The sequence below is a fragment of the Schistocerca piceifrons genome, unplaced genomic scaffold (genome assembly GCF_021461385.2).
Source record: "Schistocerca piceifrons isolate TAMUIC-IGC-003096 unplaced genomic scaffold, iqSchPice1.1 HiC_scaffold_833, whole genome shotgun sequence".
NCBI classification, from domain to species: Eukaryota; Metazoa; Arthropoda; class Insecta; order Orthoptera; family Acrididae; genus Schistocerca; species Schistocerca piceifrons.
Window position 1 is genome coordinate 68355 of NW_025729095.1, and position 25274 is coordinate 93628.

At 50.2% G+C, this 25274-nt stretch overlaps 24 non-coding genes across 24 annotated transcripts; all 24 read right to left on the bottom strand.

Moving 5' to 3' along the window:
• Positions 1 to 47: 47 nt before the first annotated feature.
• Positions 48 to 120, bottom strand: Trnaa-ugc. The gene has a single exon. It is a non-coding gene; the product is annotated as a tRNA-Ala (tRNA).
• Positions 121 to 1133: 1013 nt separating this feature from the next.
• Positions 1134 to 1206, bottom strand: Trnaa-ugc. Its single transcript has one exon. It is a non-coding gene; the product is annotated as a tRNA-Ala (tRNA).
• Positions 1207 to 1623: 417 nt separating this feature from the next.
• Positions 1624 to 1696, bottom strand: Trnaa-ugc. Its single transcript has one exon. It is a non-coding gene; the product is annotated as a tRNA-Ala (tRNA).
• Positions 1697 to 2698: 1002 nt separating this feature from the next.
• Trnaa-ugc lies at positions 2699 to 2771 on the bottom strand. The gene has a single exon. It is a non-coding gene; the product is annotated as a tRNA-Ala (tRNA).
• Positions 2772 to 3188: 417 nt separating this feature from the next.
• Positions 3189 to 3261, bottom strand: Trnaa-ugc. The gene has a single exon. It is a non-coding gene; the product is annotated as a tRNA-Ala (tRNA).
• Positions 3262 to 4263: 1002 nt separating this feature from the next.
• On the bottom strand, positions 4264 to 4336 carry Trnaa-ugc. The gene has a single exon. It is a non-coding gene; the product is annotated as a tRNA-Ala (tRNA).
• Positions 4337 to 4753: 417 nt separating this feature from the next.
• On the bottom strand, positions 4754 to 4826 carry Trnaa-ugc. Its single transcript has one exon. It is a non-coding gene; the product is annotated as a tRNA-Ala (tRNA).
• Positions 4827 to 5828: 1002 nt separating this feature from the next.
• Positions 5829 to 5901, bottom strand: Trnaa-ugc. Its single transcript has one exon. It is a non-coding gene; the product is annotated as a tRNA-Ala (tRNA).
• A 417-nt stretch (positions 5902 to 6318) lies between these two features.
• On the bottom strand, positions 6319 to 6391 carry Trnaa-ugc. The gene has a single exon. It is a non-coding gene; the product is annotated as a tRNA-Ala (tRNA).
• A 1002-nt stretch (positions 6392 to 7393) lies between these two features.
• Positions 7394 to 7466, bottom strand: Trnaa-ugc. Its single transcript has one exon. It is a non-coding gene; the product is annotated as a tRNA-Ala (tRNA).
• A 417-nt stretch (positions 7467 to 7883) lies between these two features.
• Trnaa-ugc lies at positions 7884 to 7956 on the bottom strand. Its single transcript has one exon. It is a non-coding gene; the product is annotated as a tRNA-Ala (tRNA).
• Positions 7957 to 8958: 1002 nt separating this feature from the next.
• On the bottom strand, positions 8959 to 9031 carry Trnaa-ugc. The gene has a single exon. It is a non-coding gene; the product is annotated as a tRNA-Ala (tRNA).
• Positions 9032 to 9448: 417 nt separating this feature from the next.
• On the bottom strand, positions 9449 to 9521 carry Trnaa-ugc. The gene has a single exon. It is a non-coding gene; the product is annotated as a tRNA-Ala (tRNA).
• A 1002-nt stretch (positions 9522 to 10523) lies between these two features.
• Positions 10524 to 10596, bottom strand: Trnaa-ugc. Its single transcript has one exon. It is a non-coding gene; the product is annotated as a tRNA-Ala (tRNA).
• A 417-nt stretch (positions 10597 to 11013) lies between these two features.
• On the bottom strand, positions 11014 to 11086 carry Trnaa-ugc. Its single transcript has one exon. It is a non-coding gene; the product is annotated as a tRNA-Ala (tRNA).
• Positions 11087 to 12088: 1002 nt separating this feature from the next.
• Trnaa-ugc lies at positions 12089 to 12161 on the bottom strand. The gene has a single exon. It is a non-coding gene; the product is annotated as a tRNA-Ala (tRNA).
• Positions 12162 to 12578: 417 nt separating this feature from the next.
• Trnaa-ugc lies at positions 12579 to 12651 on the bottom strand. Its single transcript has one exon. It is a non-coding gene; the product is annotated as a tRNA-Ala (tRNA).
• A 1013-nt stretch (positions 12652 to 13664) lies between these two features.
• Trnag-acc lies at positions 13665 to 13737 on the bottom strand. Its single transcript has one exon. It is a non-coding gene; the product is annotated as a tRNA-Gly (tRNA).
• A 417-nt stretch (positions 13738 to 14154) lies between these two features.
• Positions 14155 to 14227, bottom strand: Trnaa-ugc. The gene has a single exon. It is a non-coding gene; the product is annotated as a tRNA-Ala (tRNA).
• A 1002-nt stretch (positions 14228 to 15229) lies between these two features.
• Trnag-acc lies at positions 15230 to 15302 on the bottom strand. Its single transcript has one exon. It is a non-coding gene; the product is annotated as a tRNA-Gly (tRNA).
• Positions 15303 to 15719: 417 nt separating this feature from the next.
• Positions 15720 to 15792, bottom strand: Trnaa-ugc. Its single transcript has one exon. It is a non-coding gene; the product is annotated as a tRNA-Ala (tRNA).
• Positions 15793 to 16805: 1013 nt separating this feature from the next.
• Positions 16806 to 16878, bottom strand: Trnaa-agc. Its single transcript has one exon. It is a non-coding gene; the product is annotated as a tRNA-Ala (tRNA).
• Positions 16879 to 17295: 417 nt separating this feature from the next.
• On the bottom strand, positions 17296 to 17368 carry Trnaa-ugc. Its single transcript has one exon. It is a non-coding gene; the product is annotated as a tRNA-Ala (tRNA).
• Positions 17369 to 24568: 7200 nt separating this feature from the next.
• Trnaa-ugc lies at positions 24569 to 24641 on the bottom strand. Its single transcript has one exon. It is a non-coding gene; the product is annotated as a tRNA-Ala (tRNA).
• Between the last annotated feature and the right edge of the window lie 633 nt (positions 24642 to 25274).

The window sequence follows — 25274 nt, forward strand, 5'->3', positions numbered from 1 at the left end:
TTTAGGCTCGCCGCGACCAACACTTACCACGCACTGACCACAAAACATGGAGGCGCCGGGGCTTGAACCCGGGACCTTTCACATGCAAAGCGAACGCTCTACCAACTGAGCTACGCCCCCAAGCACAACCAAGCTGCGCTGTTCTCCGTTCTTTGCTACTCTTATGTGCACGGACACGATGGTTGGTTGGTTTGCAGGGGTGAAGGGACCAGAGTACAAAGGCGCGGACACGTTCATATACGCAAGAGTTCCAAGTAGTTTCGATGCTCTGGTATTACGACTGCAAATTCCGTCCGTTTTTAACGTCTTAAATTGAAGGGACAGTCACAAGTTGGTCCGTTTTCACTCCATGTCGACAATCACACAGCACCTGAGGTAACAAGCACATCTGAAGACCCATTGTGCACTCGACTGTTCATGCCAACTCACTGCCTCGCACTTTACTACTGTGTACCACTCTTGTCGTCCAACTGCAAAAGACTGGGCCACAACAACTTTCCACGTCTCCATTGCACTGCGCAAACTACGAAACGCTCCCCAAACATGGCACTCACCCACGCAGACGACTTTTCCGACTTTACACGACGCTCACGCAACGCTCACGCTAGTGACAGCCTTATTTAGGGCTTGACGTCGCACACAAGCGAATGAGCACATTTCGCCTACGACTTAGGCCGCCCTCCTAGTGTGGCTGTTCGGTGTCTGCAGGCAGCGAGGGGCTGCAAGCCTCCTGTGTTCGCGCCTATGTCACCTCTGCTTGCTTGTCAGAGACAGAGTATCGCAAAACATACAACTCACTCCATGAATTGATTGCTACGGCATCTGTCATCAGCAGTCACAACTAGCAACACCAGTAGCAGCCGACTGCACGTAAAGAATTGGAATGTGCAGTGGGATTTTTGTGAATTCGGCGCAAGGCTGATCTTTGCGACATAGGTTTGAGAATCTTATGGGAACACTTGTACTGTTTCTAAATTAAGTGTAGTGGTGGGAGGAGGGTGCTTCGTGCGAATTACAGCACGTTTGCCAATTGTGGCTGCTAATCGTTGGCTCGTATCTGCCTTGACACATTTTCTGGCTGTGAATTATTCCACTTGCATGGCAGTGTGCGCATGTTGGTGTGTTAAAAATTCTGGAGGCGCTGGGTATCGATCCCAGTACCTCTCGCATGCAAAGCGAGCGCTCTACCATCTGAGCTACGCCCCCTGCTGACGAACTGCGCTATCATACAGCCATATCAATGGCACAGACCCTTGCATTCCCATTATTCCGCTGACAAACACTACTCTCAATGTGTCCGTGAGGGTGTCTTTCAGGTTTCCTGCATTCTGTATCGAATCGTAGTTGGCCAAAATCAAAGTGGCACGCACGACGTCGAAAATAGCGTTCGGCCAACGCTCTGAGGTAGACGAACGTGTTGTCCACTCTCTAGACTTCATTGAGGTTAGGCCGTTATACCTAAGGCAGATTTGCACTCGATGACACCTCGACAACAGCCGGTCCTCACATTTACGTTTTGCTCTCCTTACGTCAGTATACGAGTCTGTGACGCTGGCTTTGCAACATCTTGCGTGCCTTTAGGCTCGCCGCGACCAACACTTACCACGCACTGACCACAAAACATGGAGGCGCCGGGGCTTGAACCCGGGACCTTTCACATGCAAAGCGAACGCTCTACCAACTGAGCTACGCCCCCAAGCACAACCAAGCTGCGCTGTTCTCCGTTCTTTGCTACTCTTATGTGCACGGACACGATGGTTGGTTGGTTTGCAGGGGTGAAGGGACCAGAGTACAAAGGCGCGGACACGTTCATATACGCAAGAGTTCCAAGTAGTTTCGATGCTCTGGTATTACGACTGCAAATTCCGTCCGTTTTTAACGTCTTAAATTGAAGGGACAGTCACAAGTTGGTCCGTTTTCACTCCATGTCGACAATCACACAGCACCTGAGGTAACAAGCACATCTGAAGACCCATTGTGCACTCGACTGTTCATGCCAACTCACTGCCTCGCACTTTACTACTGTGTACCACTCTTGTCGTCCAACTGCAAAAGACTGGGCCACAACAACTTTCCGCGTCTCCATTGCACTGCGCAAACTACGAAACGCTCCCCAAACATGGCACTCACCCACGCAGACGACTTTTCCGACTTTACACGACGCTCACGCTAGTGACAGCCTTATTTAGAGCTTGACGTCGCACACAAGCGAATGAGCACATTTCGCCTACGACTTAGGCCGCCCTCCTAGTGTGGCTGTTCGGTGTCTGCAGGCAGCGAGGGGCTGCAAGCCTCCTGTGTTCGCGCCTATGTCACCTCTGCTTGCTTGTCAGAGACAGAGTATCGCAAAACATACAACTCACTCCATGAATTGATTGCTACGGCATCTGTCATCAGCAGTCACAACTAGCAACACCAGTAGCAGCCGACTGCACGTAAAGAATTGGAATGTGCAGTGGGATTTTTGTGAATTCGGCGCAAGGCTGATCTTTGCGACATAGGTTTGAGAATCTTATGGGAACACTTGTACTGTTTCTAAATTAAGTGTAGTGGTGGGAGGAGGGTGCTTCGTGCGAATTACAGCACGTTTGCCAATTGTGGCTGCTAATCGTTGGCTCGTATCTGCCTTGACACATTTTGTGGCTGTGAATTATTCCACTTGCATGGCAGTGTGCGCATGTTGGTGTGTTAAAAATTCTGGAGGCGCTGGGTATCGATCCCAGTACCTCTCGCATGCAAAGCGAGCGCTCTACCATCTGAGCTACGCCCCCTGCTGACGAACTGCGCTATCATACAGCCATATCAATGGCACAGACCCTTGCACTCCCATTATTCCGCTGACAAACACTACTCTCAATGTGTCCGTGAGGGTGTCTTTCAGGTTTCCTGCATTCTGTATCGAATCGTAGTTGGCCAAAATCAAAGTGGCACGCACGACGTCGAAAATAGCGTTCGGCCAACGCTCTGAGGTAGACGAACGTGTTGTCCACTCTCTAGACTTCATTGAGGTTAGGCCGTTATACCTAAGGCAGATTTGCACTCGATGACACCTCGACAACAGCCGGTCCTCACATTTACGTTTTGCTCTCCTTACGTCAGTATACGAGTCTGTGACGCTGGCTTTGCAACATCTTGCGTGCCTTTAGGCTCGCCGCGACCAACACTTACCACGCACTGACCACAAAACATGGAGGCGCCGGGGCTTGAACCCGGGACCTTTCACATGCAAAGCGAACGCTCTACCAACTGAGCTACGCCCCCAAGCACAACCAAGCTGCGCTGTTCTCCGTTCTTTGCTACTCTTATGTGCACGGACACGATGGTTGGTTGGTTTGCAGGGGTGAAGGGACCAGAGTACAAAGGCGCGGACACGTTCATATACGCAAGAGTTCCAAGTAGTTTCGATGCTCTGGTATTACGACTGCAAATTCCGTCCGTTTTTAACGTCTTAAATTGAAGGGACAGTCACAAGTTGGTCCGTTTTCACTCCATGTCGACAATCACACAGCACCTGAGGTAACAAGCACATCTGAAGACCCATTGTGCACTCGACTGTTCATGCCAACTCACTGCCTCGCACTTTACTACTGTGTACCACTCTTGTCGTCCAACTGCAAAAGACTGGGCCACAACAACTTTCCGCGTCTCCATTGCACTGCGCAAACTACGAAACGCTCCCCAAACATGGCACTCACCCACGCAGACAACTTTTCCGACTTTACACGACGCTCACGCTAGTGACAGCCTTATTTAGAGCTTGACGTCGCACACAAGCGAATGAGCACATTTCGCCTACGACTTAGGCCGCCCTCCTAGTGTGGCTGTTCGGTGTCTGCAGGCAGCGAGGGGCTGCAAGCCTCCTGTGTTCGCGCCTATGTCAACTCTGCTTGCTTGTCAGAGACAGAGTATCGCAAAACATACAACTCACTCCATGAATTGATTGCTACGGCATCTGTCATCAGCAGTCACAACTAGCAACACCAGTAGCAGCCGACTGCACGTAAAGAATTGGAATGTGCAGTGGGATTTTTGTGAATTCGGCGCAAGGCTGATCTTTGCGACATAGGTTTGAGAATCTTATGGGAACACTTGTACTGTTTCTAAATTAAGTGTAGTGGTGGGAGGAGGGTGCTTCGTGCGAATTACAGCACGTTTGCCAATTGTGGCTGCTAATCGTTGGCTCGTATCTGCCTTGACACATTTTCTGGCTGTGAATTATTCCACTTGCATGGCAGTGTGCGCATGTTGGTGTGTTAAAAATTCTGGAGGCGCTGGGTATCGATCCCAGTACCTCTCGCATGCAAAGCGAGCGCTCTACCATCTGAGCTACGCCCCCTGCTGACGAACTGCGCTATCATACAGCCATATCAATGGCACAGACCCTTGCACTCCCATTATTCCGCTGACAAACACTACTCTCAATGTGTCCGTGAGGGTGTCTTTCAGGTTTCCTGCATTCTGTATCGAATCGTAGTTGGCCAAAATCAAAGTGGCACGCACGACGTCGAAAATAGCGTTCGGCCAACGCTCTGAGGTAGACGAACGTGTTGTCCACTCTCTAGACTTCATTGAGGTTAGGCCGTTATACCTAAGGCAGATTTGCACTCGATGACACCTCGACAACAGCCGGTCCTCACATTTACGTTTTGCTCTCCTTACGTCAGTATACGAGTCTGTGACGCTGGCTTTGCAACATCTTGCGTGCCTTTAGGCTCGCCGCGACCAACACTTACCACGCACTGACCACAAAACATGGAGGCGCCGGGGCTTGAACCCGGGACCTTTCACATGCAAAGCGAACGCTCTACCAACTGAGCTACGCCCCCAAGCACAACCAAGCTGCGCTGTTCTCCGTTCTTTGCTACTCTTATGTGCACGGACACGATGGTTGGTTGGTTTGCAGGGGTGAAGGGACCAGAGTACAAAGGCGCGGACACGTTCATATACGCAAGAGTTCCAAGTAGTTTCGATGCTCTGGTATTACGACTGCAAATTCCGTCCGTTTTTAACGTCTTAAATTGAAGGGACAGTCACAAGTTGGTCCGTTTTCACTCCATGTCGACAATCACACAGCACCTGAGGTAACAAGCACATCTGAAGACCCATTGTGCACTCGACTGTTCATGCCAACTCACTGCCTCGCACTTTACTACTGTGTACCACTCTTGTCGTCCAACTGCAAAAGACTGGGCCACAACAACTTTCCGCGTCTCCATTGCACTGCGCAAACTACGAAACGCTCCCCAAACATGGCACTCACCCACGCAGACGACTTTTCCGACTTTACACGACGCTCACGCTAGTGACAGCCTTATTTAGAGCTTGACGTCGCACACAAGCGAATGAGCACATTTCGCCTACGACTTAGGCCGCCCTCCTAGTGTGGCTGTTCGGTGTCTGCAGGCAGCGAGGGGCTGCAAGCCTCCTGTGTTCGCGCCTATGTCACCTCTGCTTGCTTGTCAGAGACAGAGTATCGCAAAACATACAACTCACTCCATGAATTGATTGCTACGGCATCTGTCATCAGCAGTCACAACTAGCAACACCAGTAGCAGCCGACTGCACGTAAAGAATTGGAATGTGCAGTGGGATTTTTGTGAATTCGGCGCAAGGCTGATCTTTGCGACATAGGTTTGAGAATCTTATGGGAACACTTGTACTGTTTCTAAATTAAGTGTAGTGGTGGGAGGAGGGTGCTTCGTGCGAATTACAGCACGTTTGCCAATTGTGGCTGCTAATCGTTGGCTCGTATCTGCCTTGACACATTTTCTGGCTGTGAATTATTCCACTTGCATGGCAGTGTGCGCATGTTGGTGTGTTAAAAATTCTGGAGGCGCTGGGTATCGATCCCAGTACCTCTCGCATGCAAAGCGAGCGCTCTACCATCTGAGCTACGCCCCCTGCTGACGAACTGCGCTATCATACAGCCATATCAATGGCACAGACCCTTGCACTCCCATTATTCCGCTGACAAACACTACTCTCAATGTGTCCGTGAGGGTGTCTTTCAGGTTTCCTGCATTCTGTATCGAATCGTAGTTGGCCAAAATCAAAGTGGCACGCACGACGTCGAAAATAGCGTTCGGCCAACGCTCTGAGGTAGACGAACGTGTTGTCCACTCTCTAGACTTCATTGAGGTTAGGCCGTTATACCTAAGGCAGATTTGCACTCGATGACACCTCGACAACAGCCGGTCCTCACATTTACGTTTTGCTCTCCTTACGTCAGTATACGAGTCTGTGACGCTGGCTTTGCAACATCTTGCGTGCCTTTAGGCTCGCCGCGACCAACACTTACCACGCACTGACCACAAAACATGGAGGCGCCGGGGCTTGAACCCGGGACCTTTCACATGCAAAGCGAACGCTCTACCAACTGAGCTACGCCCCCAAGCACAACCAAGCTGCGCTGTTCTCCGTTCTTTGCTACTCTTATGTGCACGGACACGATGGTTGGTTGGTTTGCAGGGGTGAAGGGACCAGAGTACAAAGGCGCGGACACGTTCATATACGCAAGAGTTCCAAGTAGTTTCGATGCTCTGGTATTACGACTGCAAATTCCGTCCGTTTTTAACGTCTTAAATTGAAGGGACAGTCACAAGTTGGTCCGTTTTCACTCCATGTCGACAATCACACAGCACCTGAGGTAACAAGCACATCTGAAGACCCATTGTGCACTCGACTGTTCATGCCAACTCACTGCCTCGCACTTTACTACTGTGTACCACTCTTGTCATCCAACTGCAAAAGACTGGGCCACAACAACTTTCCGCGTCTCCATTGCACTGCGCAAACTACGAAACGCTCCCCAAACATGGCACTCACCCACGCAGACGACTTTTCCGACTTTACACGACGCTCACGCTAGTGACAGCCTTATTTAGAGCTTGACGTCGCACACAAGCGAATGAGCACATTTCGCCTACGACTTAGGCCGCCCTCCTAGTGTGGCTGTTCGGTGTCTGCAGGCAGCGAGGGGCTGCAAGCCTCCTGTGTTCGCGCCTATGTCACCTCTGCTTGCTTGTCAGAGACAGAGTATCGCAAAACATACAACTCACTCCATGAATTGATTGCTACGGCATCTGTCATCAGCAGTCACAACTAGCAACACCAGTAGCAGCCGACTGCACGTAAAGAATTGGAATGTGCAGTGGGATTTTTGTGAATTCGGCGCAAGGCTGATCTTTGCGACATAGGTTTGAGAATCTTATGGGAACACTTGTACTGTTTCTAAATTAAGTGTAGTGGTGGGAGGAGGGTGCTTCGTGCGAATTACAGCACGTTTGCCAATTGTGGCTGCTAATCGTTGGCTCGTATCTGCCTTGACACATTTTCTGGCTGTGAATTATTCCACTTGCATGGCAGTGTGCGCATGTTGGTGTGTTAAAAATTCTGGAGGCGCTGGGTATCGATCCCAGTACCTCTCGCATGCAAAGCGAGCGCTCTACCATCTGAGCTACGCCCCCTGCTGACGAACTGCGCTATCATACAGCCATATCAATGGCACAGACCCTTGCACTCCCATTATTCCGCTGACAAACACTACTCTCAATGTGTCCGTGAGGGTGTCTTTCAGGTTTCCTGCATTCTGTATCGAATCGTAGTTGGCCAAAATCAAAGTGGCACGCACGACGTCGAAAATAGCGTTCGGCCAACGCTCTGAGGTAGACGAACGTGTTGTCCACTCTCTAGACTTCATTGAGGTTAGGCCGTTATACCTAAGGCAGATTTGCACTCGATGACACCTCGACAACAGCCGGTCCTCACATTTACGTTTTGCTCTCCTTACGTCAGTATACGAGTCTGTGACGCTGGCTTTGCAACATCTTGCGTGCCTTTAGGCTCGCCGCGACCAACACTTACCACGCACTGACCACAAAACATGGAGGCGCCGGGGCTTGAACCCGGGACCTTTCACATGCAAAGCGAACGCTCTACCAACTGAGCTACGCCCCCAAGCACAACCAAGCTGCGCTGTTCTCCGTTCTTTGCTACTCTTATGTGCACGGACACGATGGTTGGTTGGTTTGCAGGGGTGAAGGGACCAGAGTACAAAGGCGCGGACACGTTCATATACGCAAGAGTTCCAAGTAGTTTCGATGCTCTGGTATTACGACTGCAAATTCCGTCCGTTTTTAACGTCTTAAATTGAAGGGACAGTCACAAGTTGGTCCGTTTTCACTCCATGTCGACAATCACACAGCACCTGAGGTAACAAGCACATCTGAAGACCCATTGTGCACTCGACTGTTCATGCCAACTCACTGCCTCGCACTTTACTACTGTGTACCACTCTTGTCGTCCAACTGCAAAAGACTGGGCCACAACAACTTTCCGCGTCTCCATTGCACTGCGCAAACTACGAAACGCTCCCCAAACATGGCACTCACCCACGCAGACAACTTTTCCGACTTTACACGACGCTCACGCTAGTGACAGCCTTATTTAGAGCTTGACGTCGCACACAAGCGAATGAGCACATTTCGCCTACGACTTAGGCCGCCCTCCTAGTGTGGCTGTTCGGTGTCTGCAGGCAGCGAGGGGCTGCAAGCCTCCTGTGTTCGCGCCTATGTCACCTCTGCTTGCTTGTCAGAGACAGAGTATCGCAAAACATACAACTCACTCCATGAATTGATTGCTACGGCATCTGTCATCAGCAGTCACAACTAGCAACACCAGTAGCAGCCGACTGCACGTAAAGAATTGGAATGTGCAGTGGGATTTTTGTGAATTCGGCGCAAGGCTGATCTTTGCGACATAGGTTTGAGAATCTTATGGGAACACTTGTACTGTTTCTAAATTAAGTGTAGTGGTGGGAGGAGGGTGCTTCGTGCGAATTACAGCACGTTTGCCAATTGTGGCTGCTAATCGTTGGCTCGTATCTGCCTTGACACATTTTGTGGCTGTGAATTATTCCACTTGCATGGCAGTGTGCGCATGTTGGTGTGTTAAAAATTCTGGAGGCGCTGGGTATCGATCCCAGTACCTCTCGCATGCAAAGCGAGCGCTGTACCATCTGAGCTACGCCCCCTGCTGACGAACTGCGCTATCATACAGCCATATCAATGGCACAGACCCTTGCACTCCCATTATTCCGCTGACAAACACTACTCTCAATGTGTCCGTGAGGGTGTCTTTCAGGTTTCCTGCATTCTGTATCGAATCGTAGTTGGCCAAAATCAAAGTGGCACGCACGACATCGAAAATAGCGTTCGGCCAACGCTCTGAGGTAGACGAACGTGTTGTCCACTCTCTAGACTTCATTGAGGTTAGGCCGTTATACCTAAGGCAGATTTGCACTCGATGACACCTCGACAACAGCCGGTCCTCACATTTACGTTTTGCTCTCCTTACGTCAGTATACGAGTCTGTGACGCTGGCTTTGCAACATCTTGCGTGCCTTTAGGCTCGCCGCGACCAACACTTACCACGCACTGACCACAAAACATGGAGGCGCCGGGGCTTGAACCCGGGACCTTTCACATGCAAAGCGAACGCTCTACCAACTGAGCTACGCCCCCAAGCACAACCAAGCTGCGCTGTTCTCCGTTCTTTGCTACTCTTATGTGCACGGACACGATGGTTGGTTGGTTTGCAGGGGTGAAGGGACCAGAGTACAAAGGCGCGGACACGTTCATATACGCAAGAGTTCCAAGTAGTTTCGATGCTCTGGTATTACGACTGCAAATTCCGTCCGTTTTTAACGTCTTAAATTGAAGGGACAGTCACAAGTTGGTCCGTTTTCACTCCATGTCGACAATCACACAGCACCTGAGGTAACAAGCACATCTGAAGACCCATTGTGCACTCGACTGTTCATGCCAACTCACTGCCTCGCACTTTACTACTGTGTACCACTCTTGTCGTCCAACTGCAAAAGACTGGGCCACAACAACTTTCCGCGTCTCCATTGCACTGCGCAAACTACGAAACGCTCCCCAAACATGGCACTCACCCACGCAGACGACTTTTCCGACTTTACACGACGCTCACGCTAGTGACAGCCTTATTTAGAGCTTGACGTCGCACACAAGCGAATGAGCACATTTCGCCTACGACTTAGGCCGCCCTCCTAGTGTGGCTGTTCGGTGTCTGCAGGCAGCGAGGGGCTGCAAGCCTCCTGTGTTCGCGCCTATGTCACCTCTGCTTGCTTGTCAGAGACAGAGTATCGCAAAACATACAACTCACTCCATGAATTGATTGCTACGGCATCTGTCATCAGCAGTCACAACTAGCAACACCAGTAGCAGCCGACTGCACGTAAAGAATTGGAATGTGCAGTGGGATTTTTGTGAATTCGGCGCAAGGCTGATCTTTGCGACATAGGTTTGAGAATCTTATGGGAACACTTGTACTGTTTCTAAATTAAGTGTAGTGGTGGGAGGAGGGTGCTTCGTGCGAATTACAGCACGTTTGCCAATTGTGGCTGCTAATCGTTGGCTCGTATCTGCCTTGACACATTTTCTGGCTGTGAATTATTCCACTTGCATGGCAGTGTGCGCATGTTGGTGTGTTAAAAATTCTGGAGGCGCTGGGTATCGATCCCAGTACCTCTCGCATGCAAAGCGAGCGCTCTACCATCTGAGCTACGCCCCCTGCTGACGAACTGCGCTATCATACAGCCATATCAATGGCACAGACCCTTGCACTCCCATTATTCCGCTGACAAACACTACTCTCAATGTGTCCGTGAGGGTGTCTTTCAGGTTTCCTGCATTCTGTATCGAATCGTAGTTGGCCAAAATCAAAGTGGCACGCACGACGTCGAAAATAGCGTTCGGCCAACGCTCTGAGGTAGACGAACGTGTTGTCCACTCTCTAGACTTCATTGAGGTTAGGCCGTTATACCTAAGGCAGATTTGCACTCGATGACACCTCGACAACAGCCGGTCCTCACATTTACGTTTTGCTCTCCTTACGTCAGTATACGAGTCTGTGACGCTGGCTTTGCAACATCTTGCGTGCCTTTAGGCTCGCCGCGACCAACACTTACCACGCACTGACCACAAAACATGGAGGCGCCGGGGCTTGAACCCGGGACCTTTCACATGCAAAGCGAACGCTCTACCAACTGAGCTACGCCCCCAAGCACAACCAAGCTGCGCTGTTCTCCGTTCTTTGCTACTCTTATGTGCACGGACACGATGGTTGGTTGGTTTGCAGGGGTGAAGGGACCAGAGTACAAAGGCGCGGACACGTTCATATACGCAAGAGTTCCAAGTAGTTTCGATGCTCTGGTATTACGACTGCAAATTCCGTCCGTTTTTAACGTCTTAAATTGAAGGGACAGTCACAAGTTGGTCCGTTTTCACTCCATGTCGACAATCACACAGCACCTGAGGTAACAAGCACATCTGAAGACCCATTGTGCACTCGACTGTTCATGCCAACTCACTGCCTCGCACTTTACTACTGTGTACCACTCTTGTCGTCCAACTGCAAAAGACTGGGCCACAACAACTTTCCGCGTCTCCATTGCACTGCGCAAACTACGAAACGCTCCCCAAACATGGCACTCACCCACGCAGACGACTTTTCCGACTTTACACGACGCTCACGCTAGTGACAGCCTTATTTAGAGCTTGACGTCGCACACAAGCGAATGAGCACATTTCGCCTACGACTTAGGCCGCCCTCCTAGTGTGGCTGTTCGGTGTCTGCAGGCAGCGAGGGGCTGCAAGCCTCCTGTGTTCGCGCCTATGTCACCTCTGCTTGCTTGTCAGAGACAGAGTATCGCAAAACATACAACTCACTCCATGAATTGATTGCTACGGCATCTGTCATCAGCAGTCACAACTAGCAACACCAGTAGCAGCCGACTGCACGTAAAGAATTGGAATGTGCAGTGGGATTTTTGTGAATTCGGCGCAAGGCTGATCTTTGCGACATAGGTTTGAGAATCTTATGGGAACACTTGTACTGTTTCTAAATTAAGTGTAGTGGTGGGAGGAGGGTGCTTCGTGCGAATTACAGCACGTTTGCCAATTGTGGCTGCTAATCGTTGGCTCGTATCTGCCTTGACACATTTTCTGGCTGTGAATTATTCCACTTGCATGGCAGTGTGCGCATGTTGGTGTGTTAAAAATTCTGGAGGCGCTGGGTATCGATCCCAGTACCTCTCGCATGCAAAGCGAGCGCTCTACCATCTGAGCTACGCCCCCTGCTGACGAACTGCGCTATCATACAGCCATATCAATGGCACAGACCCTTGCACTCCCATTATTCCGCTGACAAACACTACTCTCAATGTGTCCGTGAGGGTGTCTTTCAGGTTTCCTGCATTCTGTATCGAATCGTAGTTGGCCAAAATCAAAGTGGCACGCACGACGTCGAAAATAGCGTTCGGCCAACGCTCTGAGGTAGACGAACGTGTTGTCCACTCTCTAGACTTCATTGAGGTTAGGCCGTTATACCTAAGGCAGATTTGCACTCGATGACACCTCGACAACAGCCGGTCCTCACATTTACGTTTTGCTCTCCTTACGTCAGTATACGAGTCTGTGACGCTGGCTTTGCAACATCTTGCGTGCCTTTAGGCTCGCCGCGACCAACACTTACCACGCACTGACCACAAAACATGGAGGCGCCGGGGCTTGAACCCGGGACCTTTCACATGCAAAGCGAACGCTCTACCAACTGAGCTACGCCCCCAAGCACAACCAAGCTGCGCTGTTCTCCGTTCTTTGCTACTCTTATGTGCACGGACACGATGGTTGGTTGGTTTGCAGGGGTGAAGGGACCAGAGTACAAAGGCGCGGACACGTTCATATACGCAAGAGTTCCAAGTAGTTTCGATGCTCTGGTATTACGACTGCAAATTCCGTCCGTTTTTAACGTCTTAAATTGAAGGGACAGTCACAAGTTGGTCCGTTTTCACTCCATGTCGACAATCACACAGCACCTGAGGTAACAAGCACATCTGAAGACCCATTGTGCACTCGACTGTTCATGCCAACTCACTGCCTCGCACTTTACTACTGTGTACCACTCTTGTCGTCCAACTGCAAAAGACTGGGCCACAACAACTTTCCGCGTCTCCATTGCACTGCGCAAACTACGAAACGCTCCCCAAACATGGCACTCACCCACGCAGACGACTTTTCCGACTTTACACGACGCTCACGCAACGCTCACGCTAGTGACAGCCTTATTTAGGGCTTGACGTCGCACACAAGCGAATGAGCACATTTCGCCTACGACTTAGGCCGCCCTCCTAGTGTGGCTGTTCGGTGTCTGCAGGCAGCGAGGGGCTGCAAGCCTCCTGTGTTCGCGCCTATGTCACCTCTGCTTGCTTGTCAGAGACAGAGTATCGCAAAACATACAACTCACTCCATGAATTGATTGCTACGGCATCTGTCATCAGCAGTCACAACTAGCAACACCAGTAGCAGCCGACTGCACGTAAAGAATTGGAATGTGCAGTGGGATTTTTGTGAATTCGGCGCAAGGCTGATCTTTGCGACATAGGTTTGAGAATCTTATGGGAACACTTGTACTGTTTCTAAATTAAGTGTAGTGGTGGGAGGAGGGTGCTTCGTGCGAATTACAGCACGTTTGCCAATTGTGGCTGCTAATCGTTGGCTCGTATCTGCCTTGACACATTTTCTGGCTGTGAATTATTCCACTTGCATGGCAGTGTGCGCATGTTGGTGTGTTAAAAATTCTGGAGGCGCTGGGTATCGATCCCAGTACCTCTCGCATGGTAAGCGAGCGCTCTACCATCTGAGCTACGCCCCCTGCTGACGAACTGCGCTATCATACAGCCATATCAATGGCACAGACCCTTGCACTCCCATTATTCCGCTGACAAACACTACTCTCAATGTGTCCGTGAGGGTGTCTTTCAGGTTTCCTGCATTCTGTATCGAATCGTAGTTGGCCAAAATCAAAGTGGCACGCACGACGTCGAAAATAGCGTTCGGCCAACGCTCTGAGGTAGACGAACGTGTTGTCCACTCTCTAGACTTCATTGAGGTTAGGCCGTTATACCTAAGGCAGATTTGCACTCGATGACACCTCGACAACAGCCGGTCCTCACATTTACGTTTTGCTCTCCTTACGTCAGTATACGAGTCTGTGACGCTGGCTTTGCAACATCTTGCGTGCCTTTAGGCTCGCCGCGACCAACACTTACCACGCACTGACCACAAAACATGGAGGCGCCGGGGCTTGAACCCGGGACCTTTCACATGCAAAGCGAACGCTCTACCAACTGAGCTACGCCCCCAAGCACAACCAAGCTGCGCTGTTCTCCGTTCTTTGCTACTCTTATGTGCACGGACACGATGGTTGGTTGGTTTGCAGGGGTGAAGGGACCAGAGTACAAAGGCGCGGACACGTTCATATACGCAAGAGTTCCAAGTAGTTTCGATGCTCTGGTATTACGACTGCAAATTCCGTCCGTTTTTAACGTCTTAAATTGAAGGGACAGTCACAAGTTGGTCCGTTTTCACTCCATGTCGACAATCACACAGCACCTGAGGTAACAAGCACATCTGAAGACCCATTGTGCACTCGACTGTTCATGCCAACTCACTGCCTCGCACTTTACTACTGTGTACCACTCTTGTCGTCCAACTGCAAAAGACTGGGCCACAACAACTTTCCGCGTCTCCATTGCACTGCGCAAACTACGAAACGCTCCCCAAACATGGCACTCACCCACGCAGACGACTTTTCCGACTTTACACGACGCTCACGCTAGTGACAGCCTTATTTAGAGCTTGACGTCGCACACAAGCGAATGAGCACATTTCGCCTACGACTTAGGCCGCCCTCCTAGTGTGGCTGTTCGGTGTCTGCAGGCAGCGAGGGGCTGCAAGCCTCCTGTGTTCGCGCCTATGTCACCTCTGCTTGCTTGTCAGAGACAGAGTATCGCAAAACATACAACTCACTCCATGAATTGATTGCTACGGCATCTGTCATCAGCAGTCACAACTAGCAACACCAGTAGCAGCCGACTGCACGTAAAGAATTGGAATGTGCAGTGGGATTTTTGTGAATTCGGCGCAAGGCTGATCTTTGCGACATAGGTTTGAGAATCTTATGGGAACACTTGTACTGTTTCTAAATTAAGTGTAGTGGTGGGAGGAGGGTGCTTCGTGCGAATTACAGCACGTTTGCCAATTGTGGCTGCTAATCGTTGGCTCGTATCTGCCTTGACACATTTTCTGGCTGTGAATTATTCCACTTGCATGGCAGTGTGCGCATGTTGGTGTGTTAAAAATTCTGGAGGCGCTGGGTATCGATCCCAGTACCTCTCGCATGGTAAGCGAGCGCTCTACCATCTGAGCTACGCCCCCTGCTGACGAACTGCGCTATCATACAGCCATATCAATGGCACAGACCCTTGCACTCCCATTATTCCGCTGACAAACACTACTCTCAATGTGTCCGTGAGGGTGTCTTTCAGGTTTCCTGCATTCTGTATCGAATCGTAGTTGGCCAAAATCAAAGTGGCACGCACGACGTCGAAAATAGCGTTCGGCCAACGCTCTGAGGTAGACGAACGTGTTGTCCACTCTCTAGACTTCATTGAGGTTAGGCCGTTATACCTAAGGCAGATTTGCACTCGATGACACCTCGACAACAGCCGGTCCTCACATTTACGTTTTGCTCTCCTTACGTCAGTATACGAGTCTGTGACGCTGGCTTTGCAACATCTTGCGTGCCTTTAGGCTCGCCGCGACCAACACTTACCACGCACTGACCACAAAACATGGAGGCGCCGGGGCTTGAACCCGGGACCTTTCACATGCAAAGCGAACGCTCTACCAACTGAGCTACGCCCCCAAGCACAACCAAGCTGCGCTGTTCTCCGTTCTTTGCTACTCTTATGTGCACGGACACGATGGTTGGTTGGTTTGCAGGGGTGAAGGGACCAGAGTACAAAGGCGCGGACACGTTCATATACGCAAGAGTTCCAAGTAGTTTCGATGCTCTGGTATTACGACTGCAAATTCCGTCCGTTTTTAACGTCTTAAATTGAAGGGACAGTCACAAGTTGGTCCGTTTTCACTCCATGTCGACAATCACACAGCACCTGAGGTAACAAGCACATCTGAAGACCCATTGTGCACTCGACTGTTCATGCCAACTCACTGCCTCGCACTTTACTACTGTGTACCACTCTTGTCGTCCAACTGCAAAAGACTGGGCCACAACAACTTTCCGCGTCTCCATTGCACTGCGCAAACTACGAAACGCTCCCCAAACATGGCACTCACCCACGCAGACGACTTTTCCGACTTTACACGACGCTCACGCAACGCTCACGCTAGTGACAGCCTTATTTAGGGCTTGACGTCGCACACAAGCGAATGAGCACATTTCGCCTACGACTTAGGCCGCCCTCCTAGTGTGGCTGTTCGGTGTCTGCAGGCAGCGAGGGGCTGCAAGCCTCCTGTGTTCGCGCCTATGTCACCTCTGCTTGCTTGTCAGAGACAGAGTATCGCAAAACATACAACTCACTCCATGAATTGATTGCTACGGCATCTGTCATCAGCAGTCACAACTAGCAACACCAGTAGCAGCCGACTGCACGTAAAGAATTGGAATGTGCAGTGGGATTTTTGTGAATTCGGCGCAAGGCTGATCTTTGCGACATAGGTTTGAGAATCTTATGGGAACACTTGTACTGTTTCTAAATTAAGTGTAGTGGTGGGAGGAGGGTGCTTCGTGCGAATTACAGCACGTTTGCCAATTGTGGCTGCTAATCGTTGGCTCGTATCTGCCTTGACACATTTTCTGGCTGTGAATTATTCCACTTGCATGGCAGTGTGCGCATGTTGGTGTGTTAAAAATTCTGGAGGCGCTGGGTATCGATCCCAGTACCTCTCGCATGCTAAGCGAGCGCTCTACCATCTGAGCTACGCCCCCTGCTGACGAACTGCGCTATCATACAGCCATATCAATGGCACAGACCCTTGCACTCCCATTATTCCGCTGACAAACACTACTCTCAATGTGTCCGTGAGGGTGTCTTTCAGGTTTCCTGCATTCTGTATCGAATCGTAGTTGGCCAAAATCAAAGTGGCACGCACGACGTCGAAAATAGCGTTCGGCCAACGCTCTGAGGTAGACGAACGTGTTGTCCACTCTCTAGACTTCATTGAGGTTAGGCCGTTATACCTAAGGCAGATTTGCACTCGATGACACCTCGACAACAGCCGGTCCTCACATTTACGTTTTGCTCTCCTTACGTCAGTATACGAGTCTGTGACGCTGGCTTTGCAACATCTTGCGTGCCTTTAGGCTCGCCGCGACCAACACTTACCACGCACTGACCACAAAACATGGAGGCGCCGGGGCTTGAACCCGGGACCTTTCACATGCAAAGCGAACGCTCTACCAACTGAGCTACGCCCCCAAGCACAACCAAGCTGCGCTGTTCTCCGTTCTTTGCTACTCTTATGTGCACGGACACGATGGTTGGTTGGTTTGCAGGGGTGAAGGGACCAGAGTACAAAGGCGCGGACACGTTCATATACGCAAGAGTTCCAAGTAGTTTCGATGCTCTGGTATTACGACTGCAAATTCCGTCCGTTTTTAACGTCTTAAATTGAAGGGACAGTCACAAGTTGGTCCGTTTTCACTCCATGTCGACAATCACACAGCACCTGAGGTAACAAGCACATCTGAAGACCCATTGTGCACTCGACTGTTCATGCCAACTCACTGCCTCGCACTTTACTACTGTGTACCACTCTTGTCGTCCAACTGCAAAAGACTGGGCCACAACAACTTTCCGCGTCTCCATTGCACTGCGCAAACTACGAAACGCTCCCCAAACATGGCACTCACCCACGCAGACGACTTTTCCGACTTTACACGACGCTCACGCTAGTGACAGCCTTATTTAGAGCTTGACGTCGCACACAAGCGAATGAGCACATTTCGCCTACGACTTAGGCCGCCCTCCTAGTGTGGCTGTTCGGTGTCTGCAGGCAGCGAGGGGCTGCAAGCCTCCTGTGTTCGCGCCTATGTCACCTCTGCTTGCTTGTCAGAGACAGAGTATCGCAAAACATACAACTCACTCCATGAATTGATTGCTACGGCATCTGTCATCAGCAGTCACAACTAGCAACACCAGTAGCAGCCGACTGCACGTAAAGAATTGGAATGTGCAGTGGGATTTTTGTGAATTCGGCGCAAGGCTGATCTTTGCGACATAGGTTTGAGAATCTTATGGGAACACTTGTACTGTTTCTAAATTAAGTGTAGTGGTGGGAGGAGGGTGCTTCGTGCGAATTACAGCACGTTTGCCAATTGTGGCTGCTAATCGTTGGCTCGTATCTGCCTTGACACATTTTCTGGCTGTGAATTATTCCACTTGCATGGCAGTGTGCGCATGTTGGTGTGTTAAAAATTCTGGAGGCGCTGGGTATCGATCCCAGTACCTCTCGCATGCTAAGCGAGCGCTCTACCATCTTTTTTTTTTTTTTTTTTTTTTTGCGCTGACTTGGAGGCCTGGAAATGCGCGAAACAGCCGCCGCCATGCGATTTGTTGCCACACCGTTGTACAAAAAGGCAAGGGCTCGTCCGGGATTTGAACCCGGGACCTCCTGCACCCGAAGCAGGAATCATACCCCTTTTTTTTTTTTTTTTTTTTTTTACAGCATTCTTTTAAGTCCAAAGGGAACACACACAGACACGCACACACACACACACACACACACACACACACACGCACACACACACAGGCACACACACACACACACACACTTAAATAAAAAGAAGATATAATTGGTTTCTAATGCAAACAGCAAAGGGTGGATTTGTACCTCAATTTTGATATACTGGGAGTGCATAATAAATTCATATTTTTTTTCATTGTGTAAATTTAGAGGTGACAGTGAGATTCAGGCCTGCGGAAGCAAAGTGGGCAGGGGTCGAAGCCCGAGGCCTGGCCACGATGACTCCACCGTCCTGTTTCCGAAAGGCACCTGTACAAGGGCGTAGTATTATCCCCTACTGTCTCGGTTCGTGGTCGCTCGTTTGTTTTTCTTGAGCGCCCTAAAGGTCCACGAAAACTTCAGTCCTGGATGTAGAGAAGAAACATACACCAAGGCGGTAAATCCCGAAACAGTATAAAAGAAAATGGCTCACACAGGTGTCCTTAGCCAACACCCTCTCTTTCAAATGTCAGGCTAAGCATATTTGCAAAATCATCACGGAGGCCTGGCAATCGCAAGCGCTGCCAGTAAGCAGTAAGCATGTACTGCCGAAACGCTAGGTGTCCATCGTCTTCATGACAACTGATGACAAAATGTACGAAATGTCCAATCAACCACATGACTGTATGGAGCTTCGTTCGCGGAAAAAAGGAGGAATCGGGCCGGACGATGATGTCAATAGTATAAGCGGCTTCAGCAGACCTAGTGACAAAAGCAAGTTGTTTCCTGAGCCAACGCCAATTGGCAAGGTGCCCACAGCAGGTGAATCGATGTTCAAGGGTATCCAGGAGACCACACCGAGTACAGGTGTCCGTGTCAGAAAGACCAATACGGTGCAGTCGTACATTGGTGGGAACCAAATTATTTATTACCCTATACCACGTGGACGCCACGGCCATAGAGTGGATCGGCAGACTAACATTCTTCCAGACGTTCCTCCAGGACACAGATGGAGACGCCAGTTCTATTGGATTGGGACCGGCCAGCCCCTCCCAGCGGGCAATCAAGCCCTTGGTCGTTGGCACCGGTCGCCGCAAGAAGACGTCACCGAGGTAACTCACCGCAATGTAAAACTCCCGAATGTGTTTCAGCTTAATATTTAGGCGTCCGACATCGACAGGTGGAGCAAGGCTCGCCGGACGCACAACAGTAAAAAGCCTGGATGTAATTGAAGTCTCTTCTTGCGTAACAATTAGAGTCGTTCGGCGGACGTACAAAGCAGACGCCTTGCGAGTAATGTCAGAGAGGCCCAAGCCTCCGGAGATACGCGGTTTCGTCATAACCTCGTAACGTAACTTGAATAGATGGCCCTTCCATATAAACCTGCTAGACAATTGGCGCAACCTTTTCGCCACCATCAGGGGAAGTGGGAACAGCTGAGCAACATAATAAGCTTTACATAGAACGTAGGTGTCTAAAATTCTGACTTTTTGCAAAATGGTAGCAGAGCGCTGCTCATGGACCATCAGAGCCCCCTGTATCTTCTCGGTGACAGATTTCCAATTGAGAGCCGCCATTTTTAGAGGACACCGATCAATGATAATCCCCAAGGACGTATGGCGATCGACAAAAGTGGCCCAAGGGACATCAGCATCGCGAAATCCTCGAATATCAAGGAACTTACATTTACCCTGATTGAGACGCGCTCCAGAGACACGACAGTATGCATCAACTGCCCCTTTCAACAGCCGGATATCATCACGTTGACGGAGGAGAACAACGACATCATCCGCATATGCCTTAACAGAGAGCTTCCCACCAGAGAGGGACATACCCTGAAGCTTGAGAGCAATAGTCCGAAGCAGCGGTTCCAGGGACAATACGAATAAAGACATAGAGAGCGGACTACCCTGAGGCACTCCGCGGCGGATAGCAATGGGCGGCGTCAGCTGCCCATTGACTGACACCCGAGCTGTTATTCCCCTATACAAATTGCCAAGAACACCACGTGATGAAGCGTTAAAACCTATTGTACCTAAAACATGATCTAAAAACACATGACTGACGTGATCAAAAGCCTTGTAAAAATCAAGGAAGGCAAAGGCACAATGTACGTTTGTAACCGCCGCAACCGAGACAACATCCCGATATTCGGCTACTGGTGTCAGAATAGATCTATCATGAAAACAACATTGATGTGCACCAATCACACCCCGAAGCAGAGAAGACAACCGGCTATTGAGCGCTCTAGCAGCTGTCTTGTAGTCAAAGTTCAGCAATGTGAGCGGACGAAGATTGGCAGCAGATAAACGACCAGAGGACTTCGGAATTAAAACAATTTTCCCTACTTTAAAATCGGCAGGCACATCCACCCCCCTGACAATCTCATTTAAAATCTGCGTAAAAATGCCACCCAAAAGAGGCCAAAAACGGAGATAAAATTCTTTAGGCAGGCCGTCTGGACCCGGCGATTTACTGGACGGAGAGCGAGCAATAAAATCGAAAACATCATCTACCTGGAACTCCCGGAGAAATTCGCCGTTCGCGTCAGGCGCGATCGTCGCAGTTAGATCCCCAAGGACATCATCCGAAAGAGACTCACCAGAATCATCGGCAGAATATAGACTAGTATAATACTGATGAAGAGCACGAACCATTTCCTCCTGTGCAATAAGCTGTCGTCCATCATCCACCGTAAGAGAAGAGATGAAGGAGCGACGACGACGAGTCTGATGCCGTAGCAGGTGGTACAAGGATGTCAGTTCACCTTCAACAAGAGAGTGAGGTTTCGACTTAACTCGCAGACCATCCATCTGTCGTCGTTTAAGGCTCAAGAGCTTGGCTTTAATACGACGAACATCATGGATCCGCAGAGGAGAGGTACCCGCCGCGTCATATAGTTCACGCAGGACAGAGTAGTAATATTCATACGTGTTCTTAAAATCACGCGCCCTTGCAGCACAGTAAAAAATCAAAGTCTGACGAATCTTGGGCTTGGCAAACGCAGTCCACCAAACCAGCAAGGAGGGGTATCGCGGGACAGAGCGAAGACATCGCTCCCACACGCCACTTATAACATCATCCATAGCACTGTCGGCAAGGTGGGAAACATTTAACATCCACTGGGAACGATAAAGTTTTGCAGGTTGGTGACTAAGATTTACAGTTGCAGTAAAAGCACAATGGTCAGAAAAACTAGTAGGAATAACATCGACAGAAAGAATTTTATCACATAAAAAATCAGATAAATAGAATCTGTCGAGTCTACTGCATGAGGACCCGGTAAAAAACGTATATTTCACCAGGGTTGGATATTTGTGTTCCCAAACATCACGCAGATGCATCGTACGAACTAAGTCATGTAAATCACGGCAATAATTAAAATTGGGGGACTGGTCTGCAGGGCGTAAAACACAATTAAAATCGCCTCCGAGCAGGAGACTCCGAGGACTCTGGCGCAAAAGATAAATAAGCTCTTCTTTATAAAAGCGCGATCGAGCCACAGTGTGACCCGAACCAGAGGGGGCATACAAAACGACGAGGCGGAGATCAAAAAGACGACAACCAATCCCACGGCCAGAGTCAAGGAATTCAATGTCAGTAATAGGAATGCCCTCTCGAAAGAAAAGAGCAGTTCCTGTTGAATATTCCGGCGCGACATTAAAAGCAGTTTGAAATCCAGGTAGAGAGAGATCAGAAAACAACACTTCCTGCAAAAACACTACGTCCGCACAGGCGTCGTAAATAAACTGCCGCAAAGAGGCAATGCGAACGTCGGACTCAATACGGTTAACATTTAAGGTAAGAAAGGTGTATGCTTGAACCATAGACAGAAAAGCGAGAAAACAAATCACCTACACCGACGCACCAGCGTCACAGTCCATACCAGGGGTGACGGAGGCATCCGAGGGAGGGGGACTGCTACCCCGTTCCGCGGATCCCTTACGTTTCGGTTTTTTACGAACAGCATTAACGTTCGGCTGAACGCGTAACTTGCGTCGGCTGACGGGCAAGGAAGCTTCAGCCGCCGGTGACGTAGGAGGGTCAAGTTCTGTATCCGACACCACCCGCGCCGGTCCACATGCGGGATCCGGGGTCGCGGCGGAAACATCCGACGAAACGGAATGGTCAACACCTGCACTAGCTTCCGGCAAACATGGACTGCACGGAGGCGAAACGTGAGCAGGAAGGTCCGAGGCCGCAGAGTTGGAAGGAAGCGGAGCAGCTCCGCTGGCAGAGGTATGGGGCAGCGAAGCAGGAAGTTGTCGCGGCTCCACTTGTTGTGACATCGAAGTCGGTTTGGAAGACGGCGCCAACAGGCCCGACCGACGACCCGACTCGAGAGAAGCTGCGTCGGAGGCCGGAGGGGGGCCAGCAGCCGCCACCGGAACCGCTACCTCAGGAGGGCAGGGAGCAGCTACAGTACACAGTGGCTCGGAGGATGCCGGTCGCTCGGACTGGGGCATCTCAGGGAGATCCTCATCCGTACTATTTCCATCGTGTGGGCGACGCCTCTTATTATTCAAAAGTGGCACACCCACCTGAGGGACAGACGGAACAACATCAGATTTAGCACGCAAAGGAGGAAATTCTGTGTCAGGGGTGCGCAAAACCTGTGGCGGGGCGCTACTACCACTGGACTGTGCTACACCAAGAGCAGAACCACCTGCAACGAGGTCAGCGACCGTTAACTTGCGACGCTGTTCGAGAGAATTTTTTAAAACAAAAACCCTCCGCGGACAGTCAGTACGCACGTGACCACTTTCATTGCACAAAAAACAGGTGCCAACCTGACCACTATATGTTACATGGACACGATATCCACCGATCTGCAGGTGAGATGGAATATTCTGCTTAATGTGCATTTCGACTGAACGAATACCACTGTAACATTGCAGGCGATGTTGGCTTGACCAGCGTTCAAGGCGAATGCTCTTTACATCACCATACTTTTGTAGACCCTCCTTAAGATAGACATTATCCACCTCCGGTGGAAGGTTGTAAACACGAACATTGGTATACGTGATGGAAGCATTGGAAAGCAGAACGGTACTTACAGAATCATCGCGATGCCGAAAGAGAACTTGATGACCATATTTAGAAAGAATTTTATCAACCTGAAGTGGGTCCATGAACTTAACAAAGAAAACATACAGTTCGGTATCAAAATAAGCAGTGTGCACCTGATCCGAATGAACACCAAAGGTATCTACCAACCAATCATGAATCTCAAGGGAACTAGGTTGCACATTGCGGGTTGACTTGTCGAAAGTAAAACTAACTGTAGCCTGACGAGGAATAACCTGGGACGACATTTTCAAAATAGGCGGTCGAAACCGCTACACACAACACACTGAAATAAGGACAGAAAGTAACACAATGTACGAAACAACGACGGAGAAACACTCACAGAAGTTGCAACACAACACGTAAACAACGATAGTCCACTATACGTAACGCTACGGCGGAGCGGAAGACTAGGCACGTCCACACTGCACGGCGTCTAAAGCGGAACTTGCCATCTGAGCTACGCCCCCTGCTGACGAACTGCGCTATCATACAGCCATATCAATGGCACAGACCCTTGCACTCCCATTATTCCGCTGACAAACACTACTCTCAATGTGTCCGTGAGGGTGTCTTTCAGGTTTCCTGCATTCTGTATCGAATCGTAGTTGGCCAAAATCAAAGTGGCACGCACGACGTCGAAAATAGCGTTCGGCCAACGCTCTGAGGTAGACGAACGTGTTGTCCACTCTCTAGACTTCATTGAGGTTAGGCCGTTATACCTAAGGCAGATTTGCACTCGATGACACCTCGACAACAGCCGGTCCTCACATTTACGTTTTGCTCTCCTTACGTCAGTATACGAGTCTGTGACGCTGGCTTTGCAACATCTTGCGTGCCTTTAGGCTCGCCGCGACCAACACTTACCACGCACTGACCACAAAACATGGAGGCGCCGGGGCTTGAACCCGGGACCTTTCACATGCAAAGCGAACGCTCTACCAACTGAGCTACGCCCCCAAGCACAACCAAGCTGCGCTGTTCTCCGTTCTTTGCTACTCTTATGTGCACGGACACGATGGTTGGTTGGTTTGCAGGGGTGAAGGGACCAGAGTACAAAGGCGCGGACACGTTCATATACGCAAGAGTTCCAAGTAGTTTCGATGCTCTGGTATTACGACTGCAAATTCCGTCCGTTTTTAACGTCTTAAATTGAAGGGACAGTCACAAGTTGGTCCGTTTTCACTCCATGTCGACAATCACACAGCACCTGAGGTAACAAGCACATCTGAAGACCCATTGTGCACTCGACTGTTCATGCCAACTCACTGCCTCGCACTTTACTACTGTGTACCACTCTTGTCGTCCAACTGCAAAAGACTGGGCCACAACAACTTTCCGCGTCTCCATTGCACTGCGCAAACTACGAAACGCTCCCCAAACATGGCACTCACCCACGCAGACGACTTTTCCGACTTTACACGACGCTCACGCAACGCTCACGCTAGTGACAGCCTTATTTAGGGCTTGACGTCGCACACAAGCGAATGAGCACATTTCGCCTACGACTTAGGCCGCCCTCCTAGTGTGGCTGTTCGGTGTCTGCAGGCAGCGAGGGGCTGCAAGCCTCCTGTGTTCGCGCCTATGTCACCT